Source organism: Lepisma saccharinum, chromosome 1 (genome assembly GCF_977018435.1).
Source record: "Lepisma saccharinum chromosome 1, izLepSacc3.1, whole genome shotgun sequence".
Classification (NCBI taxonomy): domain Eukaryota; kingdom Metazoa; phylum Arthropoda; class Insecta; order Zygentoma; family Lepismatidae; genus Lepisma; species Lepisma saccharinum.
In genome coordinates, this window is record NC_139229.1 from 67415771 (window position 1) to 67422770 (window position 7000).

A 7000-nucleotide genomic window follows, 5' to 3' on the forward strand; every position below is an offset into this window, starting at 1 on the left:
GGTACTAACCCACCTACAGGTTTCTTGTGAACTTCAATACACGTGGAATTACCACTTAAGTGGAAATCAGCCTGCTGTGTTGGCTCGGTGAGGTTGGTCAGTTGTATAATATAATATAATCCACAAGGGTGCATACTTTTCGGAAGAGACATCTTTGATGACTGGACCAATGATGGACACGAATGATTTTTCAATTGTATTTGTTACATGGTTAAGGTTATGAAATGGTATACTACATGATTTCAACTCCATTTTCTTTAAGGGCGATAAATAAACACCCCTGGTTTCTTTCTCTTTTGCCTTTTTGAGAGAAGGAAATTTTTTGTACCAGCGTTACTAGGTCTTCTGAGGGAAGCAGGGTGCGAAATCACTGTAAATTGGTGGTGGCGGCGGGGAGGAACAGACACAGACACAGACACAGACACAGACACACACACACACACACTTATATATAATTTTAATTTCCATGAAATATTTGTCAATTATTAAATAATTAAATTATATTATAAAATATACTGTACAATATATTATATCAACTGTCCATTCAAAATTCGACTGCAAATTGAAGATTTCTATATAATACTACTAATACTATGAACAATGATTTGCGTGGCTAGCGGAAAAAATGAAGAGACATTAAGAAGATAATAATTTCATACATACAATTCACATCTAAATGTTATTACGTGTCTTATTTACATATTTATACACTTTGCGGTAGCTGAGGAAAGACGATGAGAAATGGAGAAGAAATAACAAGTCGGACCAATTTATTTGTTCTGGGGATTGCTGGGTTTTTCAGTTCCTTAGAGATGAGGCTCTTTTTTGTATGTTCTTTGCATGTGTGCTCGATATAATTCCAGTAAAGTATATTTGACTTCAAAACTAATTGTTTATGTTTGTTGTTAGAACAAAAACTCTCCCCCCCGGAAAAGTTTGGTGGGGGAAATTCCAGAACAAGATTGTTGATGGGGGAATTCCCGTCGTCCCCGGGATTTCGCACCCTGGAGGGAAGGTAATCGAGTCAGCCATCCCCGTCTTAGTTCGCACCCTTCTGTTGTTAAAAATATGAAATGTCTCGTATTCTTGTAAATGTCATTGCACCATTTCGGTGCAATAAAACTTAAGCAGGGTTTCTTTCAAGTTGATTACAGCGTTGTCACTTAGAGTCCCTGGACTAAGGGAATAAAGGGTACCTAACAGTATTACGTCACGAGGTACATAACAAATAAATATTTTTCCCCCAGGCGAAGTCTTCACCTTAAGTGCCTTTTCAAAGTACTTTCCGAAACTCTACAACAGCCCGTTGTTGACAATACCCATCCTTCCCACCAATGAGCACCCGTATCGGCCCATTGCCCAACCAAACAGCAGAGGATCGTTCATGGCTATCCGCGAGGTCAATGACGTCATAGGGGGATATGAGAGGGCATCTTGATGCGAGGTAATCAAACGTTCGTCAGATGTTTAACAACTTGTTTTGTAACCTGCAGCGGTTATCGCTACCAAGGGGTGGGGGTGGGGGGGCATACAATGATAAAAAGCAAGCGTTCGGAGGGGAGGACGGGGGCTATGATCCAGATTTTACGTTCACCAATCAAGGATTCAGGGCTCGTAACAATGGAGTTTTACTCCGGAACTTTTACGGGGTTTAGTGCCAGGCATTACTGCATCCCGTCGCTTCTAAATTTCTCCCCCTTCACCCTTGCAAGCAACATTTTTCGTTGCCGCCTTTTCCGATGAGTCCCGTTCGCCAAGTTAACGCTTGAATATCGGATAAGAAGAACATAAAGAACTTTTACGCCTCTGAATAATTCAGTAAATTTCCGTTCTATAGGACTTGAGTATATTGCGCTACCTTAATATGGATGTTCCAGGCGTCACATGCGTGACGTCGTAATTTATATGTTCAGGGTTATCTGGCGTATTATGTATAGGTCTCCTGCCATTAAGAACATTTTCTTTTTTAGTGAAGAAAAGGAAGAATTGGGAGAGAGGAAACGTGGGGCTTTTTTAAAACACCTTTTCCACGATCGAAACAGGATTGCCAGAAAAATCAGTTATCGTTTTTGAATAGGAAATCATCTTTGTCTTTCCGCAGGGAGTAGTGACCATCTTCAGGGGTGCTGGAGAGTAGTTCTATCTCTCTACTGTTTCTCAAGTTGAGTTGAGTTTTAAATAGAGTTGGAAATTTGATATCGCGATATATCGTGAAGAAAATATCGTCACAGACGATTCGAGAGGATTTTTTTTTCGTATTGTGATATCGGCCATATATCGTGGATATCGCAAAAATATCGTGACCAAATATCGCCGACACGGTGCATTGTAGCGTGACGTCCGGTATGGCACGGGATCGAGTCACGCCGGGATGTAGCTCAGTTAAGTAAGTTAGGTTTTAGTTTGGATCTCGCTGAATGGTGCGGGTGAAGGATTGTTAGGAGCCTAAGTCGTTGAACGCTACTCCCCTTGCTTGTTGTTCTAGCCCTCGGCTTCTGGCGTCGGCGATGGAGTCAGATGGAGACTGGTGCTCGCTGGAGAGATTGTTGGCGGCGGTAAGAGGTAGCTGGCGACTCGGCGGCTTAATCGACGGAGCACTGATTCTCTGGACTCGGGCTGGCTTTCGGCTTCTGGATCTCCGCAGTCAGTACTGCTTCTCGAACTGCTCGCTCGTTGCCGCCTCGTAATGTCGCGATCTCTCAACTGTCAGATGTCGTGGTCTCGTAGATCGAGTCGCTGGTGATGTGGAGATCGATTGATTATCTGCAGGGGGATTTTATGCATCGAAATTTCGCCGTGACTTGGTGGACTTTGCACCTCCAAATGTACACCTGTGGTATCCCTAGGTGCAGGTGGAAAGTTACAGTTGGAGGTGCACTCACCGCTGGCGAGGGCCGTTGCCTTGCTGACCGTGCAGAACAGAGTGGAAAATTCTTGTTGTTCGGCTCTGCATCCGGTGGAAGTTGGGGTGAATGAGCGTTCAACTAGCGAGCTTCAGGTCGACGTTTTAGTAAACTTGATATTTCACCTTTCATGCTCCCAATTCCTTCATCAATATATAGCTAAAATATCGTGACGATATATCGTCTGTATAATATTTCTTTTAATATCGCGATATATCGTCTGGACGGTACATCACCCAACACTAGTTGTAAGTCAACTTTTATGCACAGATAGGCTAATCGGGACTGGTCATACGGTTTCAATTGTGATCCGAACCACTATGTAGGTCTAGGTTGGACTTACAGTTTAGGGTGGAATCGGAAGCACTGTGCCTCCTCCGAAAATCGAATTCAGGACGCCATTGAGGGAATGTTCTGCAATTATGGAAACTTTTTACCCTCTTGTCACCGTCGTGTCTGTGTGTGGGACGTTCAGAAGTGAAATAACGGATACAAGTCTACAGGAGACTACAAGCCAGAGAAGCTAAAATCGATATCGATTTACTGGTAATCCAATTACGTAGCAGGTCTTGAATGGAATTTTTTTTTCCGGAATCTAATTCAATGCGCTCCGTTCGGTTACTTCTTTCACACATGCCTACCGCCGAAAAAGGGAGAGGGGGAAGAGGAAACTAAGGATGCGGCGGGTATGGAAAGAAAATCTAGTCTTTGAGTTGTTGACTTTTGCCTTTGCATTCGTTCCTCCTGAGGAGAAGACGAAAAAGGGATGAGAAAAGGAGAAGTATTTTCCTATCTCCGCAAGGTTGCTCCCCACCACCCCTTTCCTCCTTTCTTACGAGATTTCTGTTGACCTCCACCTGCAAAGTACTTTGCGTGGAATCCACCTCGGGGAATCCCCGATCAATCCAAACACTGGCGTTCTCTTAGCTGCCTGGGAATTCCTAAGCATTCTGGAAAATAGGGGATTCCCTCCGGGAAATTCAAATCTCGACTTTTCTTTTTTCCCCCCCTTCTCTCCCCAATCTCTAGTTTTTTTTTCTTCCGTCTCCGAGACGGGGAGAAACAGCAACAACTCATCGTCTAGTAGACACACATTTACCAAAAGGAGGAACGGAAATGTCATCGTTTTTTTCTTTAACTTTTCAGTTTTCTCCCTCTTTTCTCGTCATAACTTCGGATATGGTATTTCTCCAGGCAAAGTGCCAGGCGAGATGGAACTTTCAAATCTCAGGTTCTGTCAAACTATGGTTTGCCATTGGCGAGATAAAAGTAGCCTCTTCCCCAACCCCCCAATGTTATATTTGGCCCACCGTAAACTGTGATTGAAATTGAATGGCACAGCTCAGCTGTTGACATATTCAAACGATGTACAGGGTGGTTCCAAAGTCTCCATACTTTGAGAGACAGATGGTATAGATAAGAAACCACACACAAACAATAAGGCTTACATCTATGGCGCAGTCGGTAGGATATTCTTGGTAATTATTCGTGAGAAGAAGTATGGATGAAGACGTCACGAAGAGTACGCGACGATCATCATTCCAGCATAGGTTTATGTAAGAAGAAATTGTGTCGGCTTGATCAATTTCTACGGTAAGAACCAAGATTACACGGTTTGTGTATTATTTACAATAATTGTACAAGGGCAAAGTTTAAATCAGTGTGATACGGATTGTGTCTACGATGTTGTGATATTAAGTTGTCCACAATTATGAATATGTTCGGTTTGAATTTATTCGGCCAGATTCGGAAGAAATAGATGATTATTTAACGAGGTTTGAACCGTCTTGTTTGGCTCGTGATGTTAATGAAGCCACAAAGGTACCCATACTGATTGCAGTTATGGGCTCTGAAACTTTTAAAGTGTTGAAAACTATCCTTGCACCTGAAAGAGTCGAACTGCAAACGTATTCGACCCTCTATGATAATCTGCTTAAACATTATGGCCAGAGAAGAAACAAATATGTGGAACGTTTTAAGTTCAGGCAATGCATACAAGAAAGTGGCGAGAATGCAACACAATTTATGGTACGTGTTAAGCACGTAAATGTAGTTTTGGACAGTACTTACAGGAAGCCATTGTAGAGCAAATAATTGTAGGCGTTCGGTCTGACGCCATTAGAAAGAAATTACTTTCTGAACCTACATTGACTCCAGAAAAATGTCAAGATGTTGTGCTTGAAATGGAATTAATTGAACGGGGAACACAAATGTTTCCTAATCTAGAAATGTAGTCCTAATCTAGTTGCACTTGCTGGGACACAGAAATTTAAACGTTTCCAGTCCTCGCAAGCACACAAAAATCCTCAGGTTAGGAGTTATAAAATCATTGAAGAATGTGATAGATTGCTCCAGAAAACATGATCCTGGACATTGTCCAGCAAAATATTCGATATGTTCATTTTGCAAAAAGAAAGTTCATTGGCATGTAAAATGCAAGTTTAGGAAAAATAACCATGAACTTACGAGTAAGATAATTTCTTCGGATCAAACTTTTAGTCTAATATTAAACTTTAGACGCTATTGTTGAACAAAACATACATAACGAATTTCATGGCTTGTCTTTATTGCTCGTTGAAGTTAGTGATTCTCATCCGCCAGAAGATAATACTTATTTCATCAAGCACAGATAATTCACAAATGGAAGATGCAACACTCACTCGCTCAAAAGCAAGGAGTGTTAGTTTCAAGCCAAGAGCACAAGCTATAGATGGCACAAGCTATATTCTTGTGTCAGCAGAACCGTGCGTAGTTGATTTGTGTATTGATAAACGAATTGTACAATGTGAACTAGATACTGGATCCACAGTTACTCTGTTTAATAACAAGTCTTTCAAACAATTATTTCCCCATCGGCGAAATACTTTGAAGTTGAAAGGTCTAGCTTTCATTGATTTATCATTGAATGACGTATTGTATAAATTACCGGTTATATTGTGTGAAGAAGAACTGCGTTATCCGTTGACTGGACGTTCATGGCTCGACAGTATTCATCCAGGTTGGAGGAACTTGTTAGCACGATGTTCACAAATACAGGGTCCGGACGAAATGATAACGCAGATATTAATACTAAAATACCGGAAAGTGAAGGTTTGAGAGCGCAGCTGGAGAAGAAACTTACCCAGAAAGAAAAGGAGAAGAAAGAGGAGCATCTGAGGCAGTTGGCTCAGAAGGCGAGAGAAGAGAGAGCTGGAATTCGAACACAGGCAATGGCAAATAAGGATGGCGAATAAAGGGAACGTGACCAACTGCTATATGAGACACATAAAGATAGACAACGAAAAATAAATTTGGCCAGAGCAGATCCTGATAAAAAAATCGAAGCTCCAAAGAGACAGGGAGAGGGACATTAGTGAAGAGATTGCCCTTGGAATGCCAGCTAAGAGCATGGGCAGTGAAGACACTCAGTTTGACCAGAGGCTGTTCAACCAATGAAAGGGGATGGACAGTGGGTACGGAGATAACGAAGCGTACAACGTGTATGATAAACCTTGGTGGGAACTCTGGGCCAACATATTTACAGAGCATCAAGATATCTGGACAAGGATGTTTATGAAGATAATTTGGAGTAAATAATGAAAACAAACAGATTTGTCCCAGACAAGGAATTCAGTGGCACGGGCCGTGGAGCAGCATAAAACAGATCTGTTCAGTGTGAGAAAGATGAAGACGATTCTTTGGGCCTGGACCAGTTCTTAACTCTAGCTAAAAGAGTTACCAATAGACCTAAGGATGCAGAGGGAAGAAGAGATAACCAAAACCAACCAAATACAAACGCTGGGCACGCGCCACTCAGAAGATCGAATTGACTTAGAAGATCCTCTGATAGATATGGTGAGACCAGCACTTGAAACAAAAAAGAGACTCCACGAGGAGATGATAGACGCATGATAAGAGGAAGAATAATAATTTGTATTTTATAGCATGCTTTTGATTGGTTGTCATAGTAACCGTGTGTAAGATGTACGTGAATGGCTTCCATGTATTAAAGTTATGTTGTTTAATTTGAACCTGTGTGTTTGTATGTCTTGTGTAAGTATAGATAACAAACCACACACACACAACAAGGCTTACACACAGGACAACACACACATAGT

General features: G+C 41.7%; 1 pseudogene; it reads left to right on the forward strand.

The window, feature by feature from the left end:
• The first annotated feature begins 5878 nt into the window (after positions 1-5878).
• Positions 5879-6712, forward strand: LOC145983692 (puff-specific protein Bx42 pseudogene; annotated as a pseudogene).
• The last annotated feature ends 288 nt before the right edge of the window (positions 6713-7000 follow it).